Source organism: Schistocerca nitens, chromosome 4 (assembly GCF_023898315.1).
Source record: "Schistocerca nitens isolate TAMUIC-IGC-003100 chromosome 4, iqSchNite1.1, whole genome shotgun sequence".
Classification (NCBI taxonomy): Eukaryota; Metazoa; Arthropoda; class Insecta; order Orthoptera; family Acrididae; genus Schistocerca; species Schistocerca nitens.
The window spans coordinates 629,100,241-629,125,066 of NC_064617.1; the positions used below are offsets into that span (position 1 = coordinate 629,100,241).

Genomic DNA, 24,826 nt, shown 5'->3' on the forward strand with positions numbered 1-24,826 from the left:
TCATCGTGTCGGCGAGTCGCATGTCGGTCATTGTTACGTCGTGTCGGCGGCTCAATCTCAAAATTCGGTGCACATTGCCAATTTCTTTCATAATTTCCGAAATTCGCTGTGTTATTATTTTGTGGCTGTTCCGTATTTCTATGTCCCTCTTCCCGTATTGGGGCGCGAGTGTCCTCTGAAATTTGTAATTTTTGTATTACTTGTGCCAACTGATCTTGTACTTCCCGGATTTCTCTTTTGTACTGTATATTGATTTGATTTTGATTGAATTTCCTAATTTGTTCGCACTCTTCTGTGTCATTAAAGACTACCGGTTTTGTGTCATTCAGATTATCATCTACCTTCGTAGATAAATTAGTGAACTGATCCGAAAGTTCGGCTACTTTCTCCGATAGTGTACTTATTTCCTCAGTGTGTTTTTCTGAACCAAGTTTCAGAGTATCTACTGTGTCCTCTAAGTTTTCCTGAGTTTTTGAAAGTTGCGTAACCGAATCGGTAGATGCAACTGAGTTAAATTTAGCTTGCAAGGTCTCATGATTTTCATGAACAGTAGTTTGCAGTTCTTTTATGGCTGCTTCGTGATTCTGTAGTGCATTTTCATGACGCGAAAAACTAGGTTGGAAATGCTCACAAATTTGTATTTTTACGTCATTACAGACTTTTTGACATTTCGATTCAATGTGATGTAACTCAGTAGTTAAATCCTCACGTGTTTGTTAAAGAGTTTGCTCCAATGAGTCTAACTTTTGAAGATTTTGTTCCATTGCGTCTAACTGTTGCTGTGTTTGTCTCTGGTGTTGTTCCATTGTGTCTAACTTTTTAAGATTTTGTTCCACTGTGTCTAACTTTTGAAGGTGTTGTTCCATTGTGTCTAACTTTTGAAGCTTTTGTTGTATTTGTCCCATTTGTTGTATTAATTGTAATAACAATGCACTGGTGTCTGGAACATGTTCCTCAGTGCTTTTCGGCAGTGAATTTGCACCGGAAACGTTCACATTTTGACAAGCAGAAAATGTGTCTTGACTTATTTGAGAAAACGGTGAGGATCCAAAACCTGAATCTACAATATTTGCAAAATTGTGTCCTGTCATTCCCGATTCCTGAGGCGAGCTGTTGCCGACCGATCGATCGATAATGCTTCCCTCTGCACTAATTGTTTCACTGTCCACGCCATTGTTTGACGCCCGCTCCATTTCCCTATGCACTACTTTGAACATCAGTTAATTCATTACACAGTGGTGCTGGCAAGCTACGCTCGTCGTCACTATTATTTCTCAGTTTACTTTGGAGCCTAGTGTTACGTTTTTCACACGCCATTATTGTCACAGTATTTCACACGACAACACAGAAAAACACAATTTGAAGACCAAAAATAAGAGAACACATTAACATAGCACTGAAAATAATATCTAGTTAATTGCAGCTGCGAAATACTTGGTGCAAATCTACATGCATGCCACAACTGTTTTACTGTACAACAATGAAAGACTGCAACTACAAAGGAGATTTTCTCTACAATTACGCGCTAGCAATAAACAAAAGCTACACTAATTACACAAACTACAAGAAAAAATCAGAAGATTCCAGTGAGGTATCCTGGCAGGGTCGCCATATGAAACGTCTCCTTTTAACAATTTTACACGACTGAGCTTAACCCGACACACAATATTTTGTTAGCGCAACGCAATCTGACTTTCAAAAATCTCTACAAAAGAATAGCCCTGACTAACACTAAACTATACCTTTCACAAATCACTAAATCACTTACCTCACAATAATCTTCGTTTCTCCCACTACTGCAATACAGCAAGCGCCACTACTGCCAGCTAAATAAAAGATTCAAACTATGGAAGGCACTAACTACTGATAGGGATAGTTAGCAAATGAAAGATATTAATAGAGAACAAACAATGTATTTACCTTGATATCATCATATATAAATATAGCAGTTCATAACAAATTTCAAAACTCCGCCATCTCTCTCCCCACATCCACCACTGCTGGCGGCTCACCTCCAACTGCGCAACGCTACGCGCTGTTCACAGCCAGCTGCCTAACACTACAATGGCGAGTATTACAACAATGCAAAGCAGCCACAGGCTGCACACAGCACAGCCAGTGATTTTCATACAGAGGTGGCGTTACCAATAAAAAAACCTAAACAGCCTACTTACACATATTCGCGATTTTTCTAATGTCAGCCAGTCAAATTACCATAAGTAATTTGGACTATAGATCTCGTAATTCCGTAACTAAATAAAGTTTAACGAAAACAAAAAGCTACTCCTTTTCTCACATACGTCACAAATACCCTTATTGGACTACAATTTCCTCACACGTATCATTACACAGTCTAAACACAATATAACATTCCCACTTTAAGTATGTCCTCCATTTACTCTCTCAGTCTCTCCGAAACACTCACTTAACGAAATCACGATGAAATAATAATTTTCCTAACTACATCCTATTACGCCAGAAATCTGTGGTAATGAATCTAAGGCCGGCCGAGATGGCAGAGCGGTTCTAGGCGCTACAGTCTGGAACCGCGCGACCGCTACGGTCGCAGGTTCGATTCCTGCCTCGGGCATGGATGTGTGTGATGTCCTTAGGTTACTTAGGTTTAAGTAGTTCCAAGTTCTAGGGGACTGATGACCTCATCACTTAAGTCCCATAGTGCTCAAAGCCATTTGAACCATTTTAATGAATCTAAAGAAAATATCAGAAAATTAGGGTACATGAGTCTGTCCTCTTAATTGTAGTTTTAAGTGATACTATAGACGAATACCTTACAGGGAATAATCAGTTTGACCGTTCTTAAGCCGGCCGAAGTGGCCGTGTGGGTTAAAGGCGCTGCAGTCTGGAACCGCAAGACCGCTACGGTCGCAGGTTCGAATCCTGCCTCGGGCATGGATATTTGTGATGTCCTTAGGTTAGCTAGGTTTAACTAGTTCTAAGTTCTAGGGGACTAATGACCTCAGCAGTTGAGTCCCATAGTGCTCAGAGCCATTTGAACCATTTTTTTGACCGTTCTTATGTGTTCTAAGTAAAAATTTATCTCTCCTAAAGTATGGAAGTCGTTGATTTGAAATTTTAACAGTAAGGTTGTATTATCCATGGAGTTCGGTATACAATGTAAGAAAAAGACAGGTTAAGATTTAATGGTATATCTTCAGATTCTTAGAGAGTGTATACAACGTATTGCACGCAGCGTTAAGCAAGTACACGGTTCTCCCAGCCCAGTAGACAGCGGCAGCTGCGCGAGTGTGAGAACGAAAATCTGCTCTCCTCACTACTTCACGGCAAGCTACTGCCCCCCCCCCCCCCGCCCAGTTATTGTATGCGGTGGTTTCTCGCTGTCGTCGGACATTCGCTGTAGTGTAGAATGATACCAACCGTAGTCTCGAAATTTTTTTACGAAGTGACGTAGCAGTGAAGTACAGTGCTTCATTTACTTACAAAATTAAAGATTTTTCTGCCGTTCTTGTGAAATAAAGATGAGGAAGGATTTATGCTAATAATAATAAATTAAAACTTAACAACTGTTCATTCGTAGTATACAACAAAAATAAAAAGTAGCTGATTTGATGCCTTTCTCAACATAATATGCCTTTTACTGCTTTTAGCCCTTAAAGCGGACAAGTTAACACGGAAAACAGAGTTCTTTTACCTCGCTTTCCATTCTTTAGCACAGATTATTCCTAATGCCCAAACAGTATTACTATACCCGATTGCAACTTGACATTTCGGCAGCGTTTCAAAAAATTCCAATCAGTAGGCGAATTCCGGCGGTTTTTTGTGGCCTGTTACAACTTATCATTTCTCGAAAAAAGCAGAGAATTGCGGATGATATAAATTTTCTTTTATTTGCCTGCTTAATTTAGTATCTTGATTCTACGTATCTTCAAACTGAGGGAGACAATTTTTTCAATTTTTATTTGATTTCTATGTCTATTACAAGAAATAATAGCAATAATAAACCGAAAACCGTTTATTTCTTATCCTGGTTATTTTCAGCGGTTTGAACAGTTAAGTTAACTGAAGTCCGGTTTTTCAGCGCTAACTGCCTTCCCTAAGTTTGACACATTATCTCTACATGATAATTATTTTCAGCCATCAAATAAGATAAGGAGGCAAGGGCTACTGTTGATGGCCATCAGGCTATTAGGTTCTAAAGGCTCTACATTCATTTCTGTTAACCAATATTCAAACATCCAACGTGTTAACTCTGGAATTAGTTCTATGAGTCCATATGGCTGTAAGTCTCAAAAGACTCAGGTGAGTTCTAATAAGACTCGTCACTGGGAAATTGATTCTAACAGCCCTTAGTTGCTTCCTTCTATATACTTTGAAGTTGAACTTAATTTTCTGTAAATCGAAGTTCAGTACTGTGCACTGAACTTGATTTATTAATGATTCTCATCAATAAGAACGAACGTTCACCGTTGAGAAATTGTTTCCAGAAAAGATTTTCTTCGATGAAAGAAAACATGCAGTTAATGCCTTCAGATTAAGAATATAATTAAAGACACGAGACCTGTGTCTTGTACACACTAACTAGCCAGCTAACTACCGAAATAACTACAGTGTGGATAGACCGTTACCTAGCCAATACATAGGCAATTACTACCCTAAGGCACAATAACACACTGCAAAGTGGCCGTTAATAAACACCAATATTTTCTGGCAGTTTTTCCTTCTTCTTCTAAAGTATGGTTTGTGGCAACGCAATAAACACAGCAGCGGTAGAAGCTGTTACTTGAAGATTATACCATCCATCTGAAAGTTTAATAATGCTAATGGTATCATGAAAGTCTTTGATTCGAAAGTTTGACATGGTCAGAAGCTGACTGTAGTAGCTAACTTCAGTTTGGAAAAGTATTGAAAATCCTGCCTAAATAAGCGTAATCTATAACTTGAAAAGCAGTTATGGTGTCAGAAAACATGAAAAACTGGAGTTACTCTGGTCAGTGTTAACGGCCACTCTATGTCATTCAGTGCTACTGTAGAAATTTTAAAGTTCTCTCTCTGTATGAATTTCAAAAACTTCCAACACCATGGATTTTGTGACAAAGCTAAGAATATGTTACTACAAGAACTACATCAACTGAGTGGAAACCACTACGACCTGTCTTGTAAAAGCAAAAGCAACGGTTATGTAGTAATTTTAACATCAGTATGTCACTAACCATAATATGTGTATGTGTATCAACAGTGTCAGAATATTAAACAATTAGTTTATTACTTATCTGTATGAGCACAAGCAAACAGTGAAAATCAATAGCAGGTATATCTTCAGTTAATTAATAATGTGTGCATATGTTACTACTTTCATGAAATTTAATTAATGCTGAAGTAACTGCTTTTACTATGAGAGCAATAATGGAAAACATGGTTTCAATCATACACTTCCACCTAATTAGTAATGTCTGTGCTACCTGTCTGAGTATGTAGTAGTTGCATGTATCTCACTACTTCTCACTTTAATGACTTTGCATGAAAGCATTGTGATGCTAAATGGCTGCAGAACTTCGATATAGGTATAAGTCTGTATAGCATGTACAAAAGCAATCACTTTGAAAAAGCACTCTCTCTCAATCACTGTGCACCAGTAATAAAGATCATTTCTTCAATTAAGCAATTAAGTTCTATCTAATCACACACAAAATTCTGTAAAATGAAAGGATTGACAGGATAAAAGTTAAATGACATACAATAAATGTCTTTATGCTTTTTATAGTTCAAATTGGCAAAATGTATTTATCTTGTACTTGTTACAAAGTTATCAAATACACAGTTTTGATCTTATGTTTTGGTGTTCATGGTCTATGAATTATGTATTCAACTTGTGGTTGTCTGATATTATGTTTGTTGTTCATGGTCTATATATTATGTTTTCAATTTGTGGTTGCTCTCAAACATGTCTCCATGTATTACAAATCATATACCTGTGAAAGTTGAAATTTTTTCCAGCAAATTAAATGTCCAAAGAGATTTCAGGATTGCATCCTGTTGTTGTAAACTTCACTCCACAATATTTCAACTCGACACATGCCCGTTATCTTCAGGTGAGCCATTGAAGACTGGCAAAGATGTTCTCCACTCGTCCGAATACAGTACGCTGATAGTATTGCAGTGGATGCATGAGACTCACGGTGATAGAAGGACCATACAGCCCAGCAGCAACACCCTCACTGATGGAACAGCTGTCCTCAGCGTTACCGCTCGCAGCAGTCATTAGAGTATTCTGGCGTCTTTGTCTGGAGCAACTCTCGGAGATGACAGGATTCCATGCATTATCCAGCTTGTAGCGTCTGTCACCGTTCATTAGATTTTCTGAATTGCATATTTCATCGGATTTTTTTTATAATGGAGTCCCAAAATGATGTTGCTGTTGCCAGAATTAATGTTTTGTCATACTCCATCGAATTTCCGTTGGAGTGATCAAGTCTGCAACAGGACTCGGGGCAAGTAAGGCTAGCAACCTGCTTCCCTGGTAATTTAAATATGATACTAGCAACAATCAGAGCAAAATGCCTCGGACCTTTGGAGGTGACGGAGTCCCACCTCTAACTGACAAACCAGGGACTCCTAAGATACGACTTGGCAAACAAATGGTAATGAGATGGGGAGCCATTAATATCAATGGGGGCTACTCTGGGATGAAGGTAGAGCTGGCAAAGGCTGCAAGTAAGATGGGGCTGGACGTTTTAGCTGTTAGTGACATTCGGGTAAGGGGTGAGAAAGAAGAGGAAGTGGGAGAATACAAGGTCTACCTGTCAGGAGTCAAAGCAGGAATAGCACAATGGGGTGTACGGCTTTACATCAGGAAAGAAATGGAACCCAGCGTAGTTGCAGTAAGGTATGTAAACTAACGACTGATGTGGATAGATTTAACAGTGTCTAGCAAGAAAATTAGGATTGTGTCAGTATATTCGCATTGTGAAGAGACAGATCAAGATAAGATGGATAGTTTTTATGAGCCACTCAGTGATGTAGTTGTTAGAGTAAAGGACAAGGACTGTGTTCTGCTCATGGGTGATTTTAATGCCAGGATTGGAAATCGAACAGAAGGGTATGAAAAAGTTATGGGTAAATTTGGAGAGGATATGGAGGCCAACAGGAACGGGAAACAACTCTTGGATTTCTGTGCGAGTATGGGCTTAGTAATCACAAACTCCTTTTTTAAACATAAGAACATTCACCGGTATACTTGGGAAGGCAGGGGAACCCGATCTGTCATTGACTATATAATAACAGATCAGGAATTCAGGAAGGCTGTGAGGGATACACGTGTATTCAGGGGATTCTTTGATGACACTGATCATTTTTTAATCTGCAGTGAAATTGGGATTGCGAGGCCGAAATTGCAGGAGGTCAGGTCCATATGTAGGAGGATAAGAGTGGAGAAACTTCAGGATAAGGAAATCAGGCATAAGTACATAACAGCGATCTCAGAAAGGTACCAGTTAGTTGAATGTAGTCAATTACAGTCATTGGAAAAGGAATGGACAAGGTACAGGGACACAGTATTAGAAGTGGCTAAAGAATGTCTTGGAACAGTAGTGTGTAAAAGTAGGATGAAGCAAACAGCTTGGTGGAATGACACAGTCAAGGCAGCCTGTAAAAGGAAAAAGAAGGCGTATCAAAAATGGTTACATACTTTAACTCAGGTAGACAGAGAAAGTTATGTTGAAGAAAGAAAGAAAGCCAAACAGATAATTGCAGCATCCAAGACGAAATCTTGGGAAGACTTTGGAAATTTGGTTGGAGACTAGGGGTCAAGCTGCTGGAAAACCATTCTGGAGTGTAATTAGCAGTCTTCGAAAGGGAGGTAAGAAGGAAATGACAAGTATTTTGGACAGGTCAGGAAAACTGCTGGTGAACCCTGTGGATACCTTGGGCAGATGGAGGGAATATTTAGAAGAGTTGCTCAATGTAGGTGAAAATACGATCAGCAATGTTTCAGATTTCGAGGTAGAATGGGATAGGAATGATGATGGAAATAGGTTCACATTTGAGGAAGTGGAGAAAATGGTCAATAGATTGCAGTGCAATAAAGCAGCTGGGGTGGATGAAATTAAGTCGGAACTCATCAAATACAATTGGATGTCAGGTATTAAATGGCTACACAGGATAACTGAAATGGCCTGGGAGTCGGGACAGGTTCCATCAGACTGGACAAAAGCAGTAATCACACCAATCTTTAAACATGGAAACAGAAAAGATTGTAACAACTACGGAGGTATCTCTTTAATCAGCGTTGTGGGTAAAATCTTCTCAGGTATTGTTGAAAGGAAAGTGCAAGTATTAGCTGAGAACAAATTGGATGAAAATCAGTGTTGGTTTAGGCATCTTAGAGGTTGTCAGGACCAGATCTTTAGCTTAAGGCAAATAATGGAGAATGTTATGAGTGGAACAGGGAATTGTATCTACGCTTTATAGATCTAGAAAAGGCATATGACTGGGTTCCTAGGAGGAAGTTATTGTCTGTTCTACGAGATTATGGAATAGGAGGCAAACTTTTGCAAGCAATTAAAGGTCTTTACGTGGATAGTCGATAGTCAGGCAGCAGTTAGAGTTGACGGTAAATTGAGTTCAAGGTTCAGAGTAGTTTCAGGGGTAAGACAAGGCTGCAACCTGTCTCCACTGTTGTTCATATTATTTATGGATCCAGGCCCCATTCATGCATTACATGTAACAATTTACACATACGTTTAGTCAGTAATTAGTACTATTTTCACATAGTTTCCAATACAAGTAACTTTCGATACACAATTTTTTTCAATTTCTACTGCATGCTTGTTAGTCAATTCTGTGCGATCAAGCAATGCAGCTGCGGTTTTCAGATCCTGCCTATTGCTCTTTTATTCCTTCATTTCGTGTATGTCTTACAATTATCTAAGACAGTTTTATGCTAACATGTCCGTAACAGGGAATCAGTTCCCTTTATCGCCTACTCCTTTTGTTTTCTTATTTCGTTTCTTTTGGTGAATCATTTAATATCTCATTATCTCGACTTGCATAAATATGTTTACGTAATACGGACTATTTTCTTCTACTCTTACATTGGAGACCATCATTTTACATCCTTCATGTGTGCATATTTCAGGTCTTTTACTTGTCCTATATAAATCATTATTTTGCGTGCATGTATAGTTAAGTGAAGCATTGCCCATGTCTGTTCAACTGTTTCTCGCCTGTACTATTCCGTTATGTTTAATAACCATACTGATCGTGTAACTGTGCCTATTATCTCTTCTTTACTTCTTCTGCAGCCTACTACTTCCCTCTAACTTACGTGTTCCTATTTTTTCTTCTTTACTTCTTCTGCAGCCTACTAATTCTCTCAAACGTCCAATTATTGGAATCTGGGTCTGTACGCTTATATAGAACCCCTTGGTGTACCAGATAATACTTTTATATTTTCGTCTCATTCTTGTACCCCTATTTTCTTTTAACCATTCTCAGTGTTTCGTCTTCATTTTGTACTCTTCGTGTGTTTCGACTTACTTTCTTTACATTTTCTTCTAACCTTACTCCTTTCATGTACATTATTTTTATTTCTTGTTGTTGGATATCACCCTGTTGCATTCCATGCCGTCCTAACGGTAACCTTGACAGGGTATCAGCCACGATATTGTCTCGTCCTGGCGCATAGATGATTTCGTAGTCATATTCTTGCGGTGCTAATGCCCTTCTTGTGAGCCTCCCATGGGTCAATTTACAGTCATACAGGAGTGCTAGTTCTTTGTGATCTGTGTACACATGTGTTCTCCTCTCTGTTAAGTAGTATCTAAATTTCGTGAAGGCCCACACGATGGCCAGTTCCTCTTTTTCGGTGACCGAATAGTTCCTCTCCCATTTTGTCAGTATTCTGCTCGCAAAAGTAATCTATTTTCTTTCCTTATTTGCTGTTTGAAATAAAACCGCCTCGAGCCCATATTCGGACGCGTCTGTCTCTACACAGAAAGGTTGGCCTAAGTCCGGATGAAATAGGGTGACAATTTTATTGAGCTCTCTTTTGATGTCGTCACATTCCTCCTGACATTTTCTACTTCAAATCCACACTGCATTTTTCTTTGTAAGCTCTAACAAGGCTTTTGCATTTAATGCCTGATTCATGGCAAACCGTCTGTAGAATCCACAAATAACCAAGAATCGTTTTAACTGCTTTGTGTTTAACGGTTCTGGAAAGTTCTTAATAGCCTCAAGTTTCTCTGGATTCGGTTTTATTCCAGAGGCTGAAATTATGTTACCAAGAAATCGAATCTTCTTCTTACCAAATTCTCATTTCTCAAGGTTGATTCTAAATCCTTTTTGTTTGAATGCGGTAAGTATCTCTTCCAATAAGGCGTTATGTTCTCTCCAATTACTCCTCGCGATTAGAATGTCATCTACGTAAACTGTTACCTATGCTAGCAGCTGGTCTCCTAGCACCGTGTCTAACATGCACATAAAAGCTGCTGTCGATATCTTCAAACCAAAGGGTAGCACCTTAAATTGGTATCCTCTCTCCTGGTAGATGAATGCAGTGTACTTTCTGCACTCGTCATCTAGGGACACCTGCCAGAAGCTAGCTGTCAAATCAATACTAGACATGACTTTGGCATTGTCAAACTTTTGTATTAGTTCTTCCAGTAATTCTGATCGATCTACTTGCGGTAGTATTATTTTATTAATCGCTATGGCGTCTAGTGTAATGCATAGTGAGCCATCTTTCTTATTCACAATTAGTAGTGGACTCGAAAAACTACTTTGGGCTCTCTCGATCACCCACCACTCTAACATTCTTTTGACCTCTTTATGAACTGCTTCCCTTTTTGAGACATGGATAGGATGTGGTTTTATTCTAAAGGTTTCATGTGGAACTGTCTGAAATCGATATACAGTACATACTGCTTCATCAGGCCTGGCCCTGGCATGAAAACCTGACAATACCTATGTGAGATACGCCTTAATTCCTTAGCTTCTGTAGGTTGTATGTTTTCTATGCTTTCCACCTTTTGTTCAAACTTTTGATGCATTTGTTCTGGCAACGCTTTGTCTACCTGTTCCAATTCTCTATAAGATTCTTCCTATCTACTTGTATTGTTCCATAAGAAAAGATACTTCATTATGTGGACTTTAATTCCCTCACTATTTTTTGCTACTGCTTCATCTCTTTTTAACGACTTTATTACCTCTCCCCTTATTTCAATATGCCCTGAAGCAAAGACTATTTTTACGTGCTTGTTAATCAACCAATTCATTACTAGAATCATTCTTATATTTAAATTTGGAACCACTATTGCATTGACCATATAATTTCTTTTCTTTATTTCAAAATCTAATAAAGTTGGTTTCCTTATTTGTTTACTCTTTGCCCAATGTGCAGTAATTATTCTTATTGCTTGGAAGGGAATTCAGGGACATTGTTACCTTGATTTTTTCATATAGCTCAAGAGCGATAGCGCCAGTCTCTGATTCCGAGTCTATCACTGCTACTGTATGTACCTGGTATAGTTGGATTTCTAACGATGTTTGGAACACCTCTTCCACTTGTTCCTCACTTTCCTCCATTAGCGACTCTTTAATGCTGTCTCTTTTATCATAACCTAGGAAGTGTACTATGGGTCCTGCGGTACTTACAGTTCGTGATCGGACCTCATCCGAACGTCCTGTGAGTTTCCCGGTATTGGATCCTCATGCCTATAATTGTTCTGCTTATTACTGTAATATTCTCTTGTTTCTTGTTTGTGATAGTTACCCCTTCCTCTACCTCTGTAATATCCTCCTCTACCTCTTCCAGCCATATTATTAAGATATTGGTTCCCACCCTGAGTGTCCTGTCTATCATAGTGTCTTGTCTCCTGATGATTTATTCGATTATCTGTGTGTTGAGGATATTGCATCTGTCTGTTTGTCAGCTCGCCTTGTATTCTATTTTCATTAGGTCTGTTATTTCCCGAGGGATTTCTTCTGCAACCTTCTAGATTATGATTGTTCCCTGCCAATGAATCCAATTGATCCAGCGCTTGTACAATTGCGTTTACATCTTACTTGGATAATCCTATTAATTTTTCTTGTACACTTGGAGGTAACTTGATCATAATGATTGATATTAAATCCGTTTCTTTCTGGGAATAATCTAAATATAAGTTCTTGTCGACATAAGTCTGGAAGAACTCTTTGTAACTTCGGCAACCATTATTACTAAAGTTTTGACCTTCAAATAGGTCTCTACGAACGCAATTCTGAGCGCTGCTGGACCAATACTGGTTCATGAACGCTTGCATAAACCCCTCATTTGTTTAACTTTGCGATCCAGTTTTCATACCCCATGATAACGCTTCGCCTTCCAAACTATTTTCTTTTTGTTATCTCTATTTTCAGAAAAGACGCCCTCAAAATGCCTCTTAAAAGCTACAGGATGTATCTGTCCTTGTGAAGAGAAGCTGTGGAATTTGCACACACATAGATACTGGTCATTTGAGGCTATCTGTTGTTTGCTTCTATCTTTAGACTTTTCCTCTTCGAACCACATCTCCAGTCTCCCTTTTATTTCTGCCACTACCACACTAGCATATTCAGATATCTTTTTGAAGTCGGTTTCTTGTACCTGCTCTTTTATCTTTCGTAGCTCCGAATGAAGCGCCCTGCATTGTTTTTTCACTCTTTTTCTACAATTTTCTTAATGTTATACGTCTGTAAGACATGCGCCTTTGTGCATTTACCATATAAACCATCTACTTGCTTTGTTACTTCCATGACATCTGTCTCTAATCAACCTATCTTTGACTCATGTTTCTCACTCACCTGCACCACAATCCCTCCTAGTCTATCTGTCATTTCAGCTTGGAATTCAGTTTTCATATTTGAAATCTTGCTACTGACTTCTTTACTAAAACTACCAAGGGATTTGTCAACATATACTTTAATATCTTCAAATTTCTTATTAATTGCTTTGTGAATTCGTCAAACTTTTTGTTATTTGACCTATTGTTATCGTCCAATTACTGATCGAGAGCTTGCAACTTATCAACCGTTAAAGATAACAAATCACTAATGCTAGGTCTCTTACTCATACTAGGTTCTTTTACCTCAGTGCTTCCATTCAGTTCCTGTTGTCACCCAAAGGAACAGTGTTTGCTGACGCTACACTATGCAAAGCCCTCGCTTCTACCATGTCATTTTCATGATCTGTTCCTTGTATTTGCTCATATGACAAGTACTCATCCTTCACTACATTAATAGTGTGTTCTGGCTGTAAATGTTGACCCACTTCCTGGCTATCATCAGCCATATTCGGCTCCATTGCATTAATGTCTCTACTCTGATCTTCTAATTCTACAGTCTCGTGATTTGCCTCAATCTCCTTGGAAGTGTCACTGTCATTAATTTCACTTCTCTCTGGAGAATAAATCACGTCTCTGTGACGCAAGTGAATTATTTTCTTATCTGTCATGGTGTCAATGACTCTTAACTCTCTTTTAATTCTGGTTTAACCTAGGATGCTTAATATTATGTCAGCTCCGCTGCGTTTGACCTCCTCTACCCTTGCCTTTTGCTCTCTGCAAGAATGCTGCGGTAGCAGTGCGCCCGCTGTTCTGCTGATGGCGCTGCCCCAGTCGCTGTCCGCTGGCGTCTGCACTGCTGGCTGAATATTAGGCAGAAGCACGCATCCTACCTCTCAGCCTCGGGTCCCGCCGTATGTCCTCCCTCGGGTCGCGTCGTATGTCCTCGTCGAAGTTTGGTCTTCTCTCTGAGCTCCAGACGCTGCCCTCTTCTTCGCTCGAATTCGGGTAGAAGCCCGCTGTGGTTCCTCGTGTCGGCTGTTTTCGCGCGTGTGGCCTTGACTGACTTCCGAAACAGCTGTTGCTGCGCTGCTACTGCTCGCCCCGCTACGTCACGCCACCACTGCACGAAATTTTTTCTTCGCGCGCCGCTCCGCTGCGCCGAGCTAGTTACACATAAACGTCACGCACAGATTTTTTACATCTCACGTTCGCCGCGTCACTGTTCTATCATAACACTAAGTTAACACTAAGTAATTGTTCAGTGTCTAATCGCTGCTCATACTCTACAAAGTCACTGTTTTAAGTCTCTGTCCAGTTAATTCTTTTTTTTTTTTACCTCACTGTTCATGTTCAAGTCCTTTATTCACTGTTTAAGTCACTGTTCAACACCTTCGTATTCTCGCATCCACTAAATCTTAGTGCGCATTCTGTTACAATGACTGCTGTATGCAGACACTGTTACTCCACTTAGCAGGATTATCTTCAGCTACATCCCCACAAGGTATGCCTTGCACAACATCCTCATTGGCATTGTAGCGAGAAGGAAGTACTTCTCTGGGCGGTATCAATAACCTGGTGTCTTGCTGCTTCGGTAAGTCCCTCGTCGCACAGTTGTATCGCTCAGTCGCCAGGTTCCATGTAGGTGATGATCCTGCTGAAGTGGAGTGTTTAGGGATGCCAGTTGTTAACAGTCAACAACCTTTGTACTATACTTGTTTTAATACAGAAATTACTTTGTCACACACGTCATAGAATCAGCATTTGCAATATGAGGGCTCTGGTCTACGCTGTTCTATTCGACCTTTTACACACATTAACACCGATTTCTGACTTTACATAATGATAGACACTGCACACGACTCGTGGCGTTCTTATAAATAATAGCTTAACTTTATATCTTGTTTAACCTCTGAAACAATCACTCGTGACCGTTATTTTACATCGGTCCCGGTTACTCGGCAGTGCGTTTTGAGTGGATCCTCGGGACTGACTCGCCTGGCTTCCCAAAGGACAAGAGAGAACATCCCTTTCTCCCTCAGCCAATAAGGACACTTCTCTCGTTTGCTATCTATATATATACATATATCCAAACTTCAGCCAATGGGCGTTCATATCGCTGTTGCTAGAAGGATCTGACGTGACGTTTGCGGACATAGTGACAGAAGTTTGTCTCGGAACACTGTCTCAGATTGTAAGATCCTACTCCCAAATAGTCGGATTTTGTCCCTACTAAGGTTGCACAACATTGCCTCCTATGATTTCATCACTAATGCTCCTTGCTAACGCTTAATTGTTAAATGTACATGTTGCCTGGCTGCTACTGAGCATTCCCGATCGCTTAAATATGCGTGAAGGGAAGGCACATATGCATTGCAAGTGAAGTTGTTGCGGTGACGCACTTGTAGCAGGGACAGGTAGCGGGAGTGAGTGTGCTCGTGCGTGTACTCAAAGAGCGAGGAACAAAGTCTCTACTCAGTACTGCACTGAGAGCACCTCTGTCGCTAGCGAATCGGAGTGATACTCTATATTGAGTCGCTCATGATTAAGCGTTTATTCACTGTGTTGGCCGCGACACATGATGTGTGGTGTGAACACTGAGTACTAGTTTGCGCCTGCGATCGAACATTGAGTGGCATTGTGGTGGACTGATTATCTGACCAGTGTACCACGCCAATAGTTAGACTATGGGCAGATAGGAGTCGTTGACTTCATCAAGGCATAGTGAGAGTTCGATTGGCGAAGGTCACTCCCGATAGAAAGAGATAGTTTTGTTATTTTTCAGCGGCGAATGACGCAGGCAGCATGCATCGCAGCTCACAGTATTGTGTGCTACAGTGTAGGTGATCCCCATCTTTCCTCCATTAGAAAGAACATATTTTATTCACATCACTCCATTACATTTCTAACTCAACAGCCTCGACATTACTTAGAAATATTCAATAGGATAATTATTCAAGTTGAGTAGGCGTAGCCCACAGCCATTATGCCGAGTAAATAACATTCTTAAAGAAAAGGGATAAAAGAGCTTTCCCACACTTTGTGTATAAATGTCATTAACAGGATTCCTATCCATAAGGGGTAACCTCCTATTCTGAAAAGAACCCAGAAATTTATGTATCAGTTTATAAATAACAGTTTCACTTCATTTTCTTAAATTTTGCAACAAATAATATTTTCTGTTAGTTTGTTTTTCTTATACTAACTAGCAATACTCCAGTACCCAAGTATTCCACTAGTTACGTAAGAAAGTAGAATATTTTTGTGTCTTTTCCTTACAGCGGACGACTCCAGAAGATTTTTATTGCTGGAAGTTTTTCAGGCATTTCTTTCTGGTACGTTAGGAGCGTCTGTCTGACTTCTGTAGTAGTGTGGGGTGGAAATTGGTTCTTGCACGAGCTAAAGGGTACTTGTCAGATCAATCCGTTGCGCAACTCGTCAACACAAGACCCACACACTGACAACACTTACTTTACTTTTTCGTGTCCAGAAACTACAATTTGTTTGGCCAATATTGGGCAATGTCCAATGCTTCTTCTTTAGCCAGCCACAGATCGTCGAGGGTGCATCTGTGCGGGCAGGCTGGGCATTGTAGGAGATGTTCCATGTCCTGTCGAGTGCCGCAGTCGCATTTGTCGTAAACAAAAAGATTTGATCAGCCTCTGTAGAGTACTTTATACTCTTAAGTTATGGTATTGTTTTAAATGTGTACTTGTTTTTGATTGCTCTTTACCGCCCCCATTCAGTTTCGAGTATTTTCATTATGCATTTTATCGTAATTGATATCTCTGGCCTCAATTGTATTTAACCTGTTTCTGTTTTTATCGGTCCCCCAGATGTGGTCATCAAACATCTTACCATTAAAGAACCTTATAATAGTAAGGAATTTCGCTTCACAATTGTGAACACCCAGTATCAATATTTTACCATCCTGTACGTAATTTTGCTAACATTTCTATGTCATGAACTCATGTGTAGAGAATAAATAAACATTAATAACGAAGACATAGGATTTTCATTTTCTGGTAACATATAGTTACACCTGAACCCGCACTGAATCGTGAATTTCCTATCAAAACCTCTTCTTAAGACTTTACTTTATTTACTAGCGATTCATCAAGAACATTAACACATTTAATCACACTATGTGAGCGTGCAAGTAGTTGCCAGTGGGTAACTGATGTAAACAAATTAAATTTCAAGAAATGGAAATTTTATTCCTAAAAACCCTTTCCTTTTTTAAAAAAAAGATTTAAAATTTATAATCAGAAAGCACCCTGTAAATATCAAGTTGCAATTTATTCAGAGGCAGAAAAAATTTTTTTTTGTTGATAGTATGAGCTTTTGGGTTGAGAACCTTGCCGCTCCCTTTAAACACGGCCGTAGTCACGACCGCTCACAACAACCTCTGAAAGACTACACTGGTGCAAATCTGCAACACACCAGATTACTTTAAATTAAAAATTTTAACAACTCACACAAACACATACACTATGCACTCCGTAAGAGGGATGGAAATGGCACAAAACACTCACATTAAAAATTATTTGCCACCAGAAGTGCAACTTGTTTTTGAAAGAACCCTTACGGTGGAAGGGTGGCCACTTTATATACTAAAATCACCATTTAAATAAAATCCATGACATGCAGCTTAACATAAAATGTACCAACATGCTCTACATTACACATGTACCACCTCGCAAGAAGATAGACAAATAAAAACATATTTCAGGGATTCGGCCTTTACACCTGAAGCAATAAATTCGTTAACACCGAATCCGAAAAACATGACAGAGGCAGCTATTAATGTATGTCAGTTAAAGGGGGATTACTGAACAACCCGAACCGCAGATTGCACTAACCTGGCCCAACTCCACAAGGGGAAATGGGCCACCCAACTCATGAATAACCACCCTGCGGGTGGGCAAACGGAGAAGAATGGTGGGACGATCCCAAAACAAAGCGGCTGGTAACCTCACCAAGAAAACAAGTAGAATTTAACAAGTAAATGAAACATCTCCAATAAAATCTAAAAACTGCAATTTATGGCGAAGACCTGGCGCAGCACCCACAAATCGCTCTCCCAAACCGTCCGCTGGCAGCTGCTTCAACGGACGCAGGAAGGCGCGCCGATCTCTTGTGTCACGGCGTCGCAGCTCGCCCCAGCCAGCCCGATGACGTGGTTTGACTCCTGTTGCTCTCGTGTCGACCGCGAAGCCACTACCCCTTTCTATACGGCGCAGCCCACGGGACTCACGTTGGGACCTCACATGCGCCGACGCCCAAGGCGGACCAGTCATCATCTGTCTCAGTGCGCGACCGACCAACCGACCAATGCAACCGCCAATGACCGTTGCCCAAGCAACTCGAGCAGACTAGCGGCCTAACGCGTACTAGCACTCCGGACAACAGACAGACACTGACTGCCCCACACTGACCCGGCTGACCAACTGACCAGACTCGGCGAGACTGACACAATGACTGACTGCCGAGCTCATAGGGACCCTTAAATGCAAGTGAACAGGAAACTTTTCCGCTTTCCCACCAGAGGGCGGCACCAAAGCTGTGATTGCCACAGCGGCGCAACCGCCAGAAACAGAAGGCGACTGCTTTACACTACGGGCCATGGCGCGCTCTTCAAAACAGTAAATTTTACCACGGCTCACACACAATAACTTCTGTTTACGATAACGTTTCCTTTACAGGGAGTGTAATGGAACTCACATTGAAATCATTGTCTGATCACATCACTGTCTGTTCTGCTGCACTCTTCTAAGCTCTGCATGCATCATGTGGCATCCTTCTATCTTGTAGGCTGTTGTTTCAATACCAAATTTCTAAAACACTTGCAGAGTGTCCATATGCAACTGTGGTAGGAATATAGATCAGAACCAGTCTCACACATGTTAGAGTTTATGTTCTGTGCAATGTCCTACTACTGTCCATGATGTTTATCCTATATAGGTCTGCTGATAAAATATACGGAGTTCCGTGTATGATGTGAATGAACATTTACCAACAAATTTACTCAGCAAGAAAGCAAGATTTTTGACTAAATCATATGTGACGGGGGGGGGGGGGGGGGTGCGTCAGTATTACTCACTATAGGCCATAAAATAAGACCTTATTTGTGCAAACAGTCTGGGGGCTCGGCACCTAAGTAGCTTGGCTCTCTTCGTGAGTTTTGATGTAGTATATCTTTTTACAAAGATTACCTTTTGCTGATTCCTTGGCACTAATTGGTATAAAGTTCCTGTCGGGCCTCACTGCTTTGTTTCAGCACTCTGTTCCTTCAACTTATGTATATACAAGATTATTTTGAACAAGCTGATGGCATCACCATGGACAGCCCCTTGTCTCCCCTGGTGGCTAACATTTTTATGGAGTATTTTTATGAAAGAGCACTTGAATCAGCGGTTCTTAAACCTACTGTCTTTTGAAGGTGCAAAGGGCGTTAAAAAAGTTTTGCACAGTCGTCTCTAACTTTTTTATTTTTTGCAGGAGAAGAATGAAATTTTTTTCAACATACTTTGGACATTTAGCTATACATTGAACCTACTCATGTAGACTCCATCGGCTGTGATGCATCTGGCCAATGTTCTTTCCATGATGTAAAAGCACTTTTGTGAAATTCTGGGGATTGACTTTTACACCATTGCTTGACACAGGAAATAAGGTCTTTCTATCAAATGTTTTAACGCGCAGCCAGCCGCGGTGGCCGAGCGGTTCTAGGCGCTTCAGTCCGGAACCGCGCGACTGCTACTGTCGCAGGTTGGAATCCTGCCCCGGGCATGGCTGTGTGTGATGTCCTTAGGTTAGTTAGGTTTAAGTAGTTCTAAGTTCTAGGGGACTGATGACCTCAAATGTTAAGTCCCATAGTGCTCAGAGCCATTTGAACCATTTTCTTTGTTTTAACGCGCAGCTAGGCCTACAGACGACCAAAGAGTTAAAACTGAGACTGAGCCAAGTGCGAAATGTAGGGAGAATGAGGAACAATTTTCCAAGTCATTTTCTGATTTTGTCCTGCGTCATAAGGGCTATATGCGGCTTGGCATTGTCGTGGTGTAGTCTGATGAGCTGATCCTGAAGCTGTGGTCTGTGTGTCATAATGGCACGTCGCAGCTTGCCCAATGACATACAGCAGTGGTCCCAGTTAATTGTGGAACCAAGTTCCGAAAAGTCAATGAAAATGACACCACACTGATCCCAGATGAAGGAGACCATCACCTTTCGGCCTGCTGTTCGTGAAAGTCTTGATTTCTTCTTCCGAGGGGAACCCGGATGACGCCACTCCATGGATTGGGTTTTGCTCTCAGTTTCGAACGAAAACAACCATGTTTCATTCTGACGCCGTCAAAACAGTTTCCACTCTTCAGTACAGGTCTTCATGAGGCCGTCGCACACATTCTTCCTCATCGTTTTCATTTCTCTTGTCAGTAATCTAGGCACTCAATGAGCAAGGATTTTTCTCTACCCTAGTGACTGTACCAGTGATACCACACTACCCAGTGACAAACGAGCCATTTCAGCAAACTGTCGTGTCGTCACACATCTGTCTTTTTGGATGATTTGATCAATGGTCTCCTTATTCACATCACTCAATGCCGTCGATGGTCTACTGCATTGTGGATTGTCCATTAAAGAGAAATCACCTTCTTTAAACCTCAGCAACCACCGCTGGATTCTGCTGCGATCCACTGTGTCCTCCCCAAAAACAGGGAGTAACTTCCTGTGAATCGATGTGGTAGACTCATAGCTGGTCGTGAGGAGGAACTCCAACACCGACCGTTGTCGCAACCTGTCCATTATGGCTCACCTGAAAGTAAAATAAAATACTTCTATACACTAACTCATAGCTAAATGTTCCAAGTATGTTTATAAAACATTTCATTCTCCTCCTGCAAAAAATATAAAATTAGGGACGAATGTGCAAAACGTTTTGAACGCCCTTTGCACATGGAAGATACTTTCGTAGGGTGGCCCCACGGGGAAGATAAGTTAATGGAGTTTGTGCATCATCTTAACTCTTTTTGTGAGAACAATCGAGTTACTATAGAATTTGAGAAAGATGGTAGTCTCCCATTCCTGAATGTTTTGGTTGGACGGAAGAGCGATGGCTCTCAGGGACATTCTGTTTACTGTAAGCCCATTCACACTGATTTGTACTTACACTCAAGTTGCCATCATCCATCCCAAACCTTGAGTGTGCTTGAAACTCTTGTACACAGGGCCCAAACAGTGTCGGATGCAGATACTTTATCTAAAGAGCTTGCACATTTAAGGACTGTGTTCAGAGACAAATTAATTGAGCGTTCTCAGCTGAAACCAAGAAGCGGGAACTGGGTAAAGAGGACAACCCGCCAGCAAAGCCCCTAGCTTTTCTTCCCTTCGTTGGAAATAGTTCCTTCGATATAGTAAGAATTCTGAGTAATTTCAGGTTAAAGTGATTTTCCGCTAATTTCTAAGTTTCTGGACCTGCTGGGATCCGTGAATGATAATTTGTTATTGCAGAAGGTGGGAATTTGCAAATCACTTTGCCAGTGTGGTATGGCCTATATAAGATAAACATCATGCACAGTAGAACAACGTTTCTTACTGTATTATATTGCAGATTAGCCACAATTTTGTAACAGGACATGTCGGAGTATTCCATCACTGCCCTCATACGATAGTTAAGACAAACTGTCTGTACACCAAAAATAAAATCCAAAGAGCACTACTGTCTTTTATTGAGTTGTTACAATCCATTTTAGATCAAAGTTACTACAGTCAGACTATTCGGCGCTCACAGTTCTGACTCTGCACAGCGACCATGTTAACTATATCTTACTCTTTTGATGGCCTGTTTCAGACTATATCATTGCGATACACATGCTTGTCTTTGTGGCCACCATGTCATCAGCACTCCCCCAAGTCAGAGACATTACTATCAAATATAACTAGGGATGTGATTATACCTGAAATTTTACACTACCATTTATTTGGCTTATTCCTGTACAATATTTGTTGTCACAATTAAAATTGTATAGAGTTACACAAAACTTGAATTTACGTTAAATAATTTAAGAAAAACATTTTATAAAACACACAAGAAAAATTTCAGTATACCTGTTGTTGTGTTAATGATAAATTATTGTAGATGCCCCACATTTGCTTAAGCTACTCTACAAAATATATCTGTAGAGAAATGGCCCTATGTAAAACTTACATACTTAGATGTGGATCAACAAATTTTTGTGTAACTATTACATAATTATCTCCTGTGGGGCATTTTATTTAATTCGAGTTCATAGTTTATATTAGAAACATCTTCACTGTGTGTGAAACATTAAACTTCACATCCTTTATTCTACAGTTTATCTAGCCTAATTGTTACACAAAATCTCAGTGTATTGTGTTGAATGTAAATCTGAAGAATTTCGGCCTTACTCACATTTTCACAAAGAGAGATAAGGTTTTCAGTACTGTTTCATAGCAACTATTTCAACATTTCTATAAGCACCCTTACTATTCTCCTTCTTATCACACTGGTTAATCTGACAGAATCCAATTTTGTATTCATACTGCGTACCTTCATAGTAATCGATTATTATTCATACTGGTACTTATTAGCACAGTGTCCAGTAACGCTAATAAATGATTTACAATATTTTCGTTCGTCAAAAATATCTGAAACTTAAGACTCAATGCTAGTTTACTACATTCAAATATTAGGTAGTTTTTAATTGATTCTAACATTATTTACAGTCATAAGGTACAAACGTCTGTAAACACTTCTTAAATGTTACATAATTAAGGTTATTTGGTCTTCATGCAGTTTCATAGGTAGTTCCGACACTAAATTCTTTAATTTCACTTCTATGTCTTAACCAAAGACATATACCATATCTAGGATGTTATCCCCTATTTTAAATGAAACCAGCCTTAGATTCTTATCATGTGTCTTAATTCGAGATTTTGTATGATTTTTCAGTCTTTCTCTCAATATTTCCTGCTTTTTCTCCAACCTACATTGCTTCCTAGGTGCAATTTTATGGGTTTGAATAAACTTGAAATTACATTAAATATATTTTCTCTATCAATTTTTATCGAAAAATCTCTTCTGGTGGGTATCCAATACTTCCATGATTCAATACATTTATTACGACTTCCAATTACGATACATGCTTGCCCCATGATTTGTGGTAATAGTACTCTTACATTGCCTATACCATCAGTACTAAGCTTTTATCATCATTGACATAACTGTCTAATCACTCTACACATATCTTCATCCTTCCGCCAGGGAAAGTCCTTTAACATCGCCAAATTCTCTAATGTTAGCTAATCAGCTGTTACTAATTTTTCTTTATCTGGTCACTCTATTTTTCTTCAGATCATGACCTCTTTAATCACCTTCAACTGGTGTTGCATGTTTAATTACTCTTGCCTTGTGTCAGTAGCACAATCTTTAAAATTAGCTTCCAGTCTATGTTTTAGTAAAAGATCTTTCTTAGCTTCCTTTCCGACTGGTTTATATGTCATCATGTGGAACCTTTCGCACTCATTGGATACGTCATTCTTTACTCCAGAACCACATTGTACATTCTGCTTAGCATTTACGGGTTCCGCTTTCACCTTGTAAAAAGTGTGATCTATATCGTTTTCCATTAATTTGACCTCCTGTTCATGCTCACCTTCGCTAAACTCACTTTTGTCAGTGAGGATTATGACAACACCTGTCGCTATATTGTAGCCTACTACTGCTTGCTCCTCCGTTTCTACACGTAACTTTGATAGTAGAATGAGATTTTCACTCTGCAGTAGAGTGTGCACTGATATGAAACTTCCTGCCAGATTAAAACTGTCTGCCGGACCGAGACTCGAACTCGGGACCTTTGCCTTTCGCGGGCAAGTGCTCTACCAACTGAGCTACCCAAGCACGACTCACGCCCCGTCCTCACAGCTTTACTTCTGCCACTACCTCGTCTCCTACCTTCCAAACTTAACAGAAGCTCTCCTGCGAACCTTGCAGGACTAGCACTCCTGAAAGAAAGGATACTGCAGAAACATAGCTTAGCCACAGCCGGAGGGATGTTTCCAGAATGAGATTGTCACTCTGCAGCGGAGTGTGCACTGATATGAAACTTCCTGCCAGATTAAAAATGTCTGCCGGACCGAGACTCGAACTCGGGACCTTTGCTTTTCGCGGGCAAGTGCTCTACCAACTGAGCTACCCTGAGATTAACCCTGAGATATTTCTTTCAGTTTCGTCGTGGATCTCGTCTTTAGCGAACAAATCACTTTCTATCTCTTTTGTCTCTAGCATGGGCTGGTCACTATAATACAACTATACTTGTTTCGAATCGTAACTTCTACATTTCTCATTAAGTTGGTTGTGGATTTGATTTAATTCTTTTAATTTAATTCTCTTCTTCTTTCCTGTTTTGTTAACTTTGTTTTCATGTTTGACCACTTTGTGCTCCATATCACACTCTTCCGACTGTGATTCCATCTTTACTTGGACGTATCGGTACTCCTTGATGTTAATTCTATACTGCAATATCAAGCAGTATGACTTCATTGAACTTCTTATATCTTCTGCTTAACCTACGTGTGTTTTCCAGTTTTAAATTACAATTTCTAATCACATACTGCTTGCATGTACTAATCCTTAGATCTTATCAATTAAATAAGCTGTGTCACATAGCGCCAACGCTAATTCCTACCCTTGTTTCCTATCAACCGACATCCTAAAATCCAAACAGTCAAGATTTAGAATTAAATTTGCCAGTCCACATGGCTAGAAGTCTTAAAAGGCTCAGGTCAATTGTAATAAGTCTTCTCATCAGGAAAGTGAGTCTAACAGGCTCTGAGGAAAGCAAAATAACTGTTTCCAGAACAAAATTTCTACTTTACAGCGTAGTCTGGCAGATTAAAACTGTGTGCCTGACCGAGACTCGAACTTGGGATCCCTGCTTTTCACAGGCTAGTGCTCTACCAGCTGAGCTACCCAAGCATGACTCATGCACGTCCCGTCCTCATAGTTTTAATGCCGCCAGTATCTCGTC

At 40.1% G+C, this 24,826-nt stretch overlaps 1 non-coding gene across 1 annotated transcript; it reads right to left on the reverse strand.

The window, feature by feature from the left end:
- Positions 1-23,623: 23,623 nt before the first annotated feature.
- Trnas-cga (transfer RNA serine (anticodon CGA)) lies at positions 23,624-23,698 on the reverse strand. Its single transcript has one exon. It is a non-coding gene; the product is annotated as a tRNA-Ser (tRNA).
- Between the last annotated feature and the right edge of the window lie 1,128 nt (positions 23,699-24,826).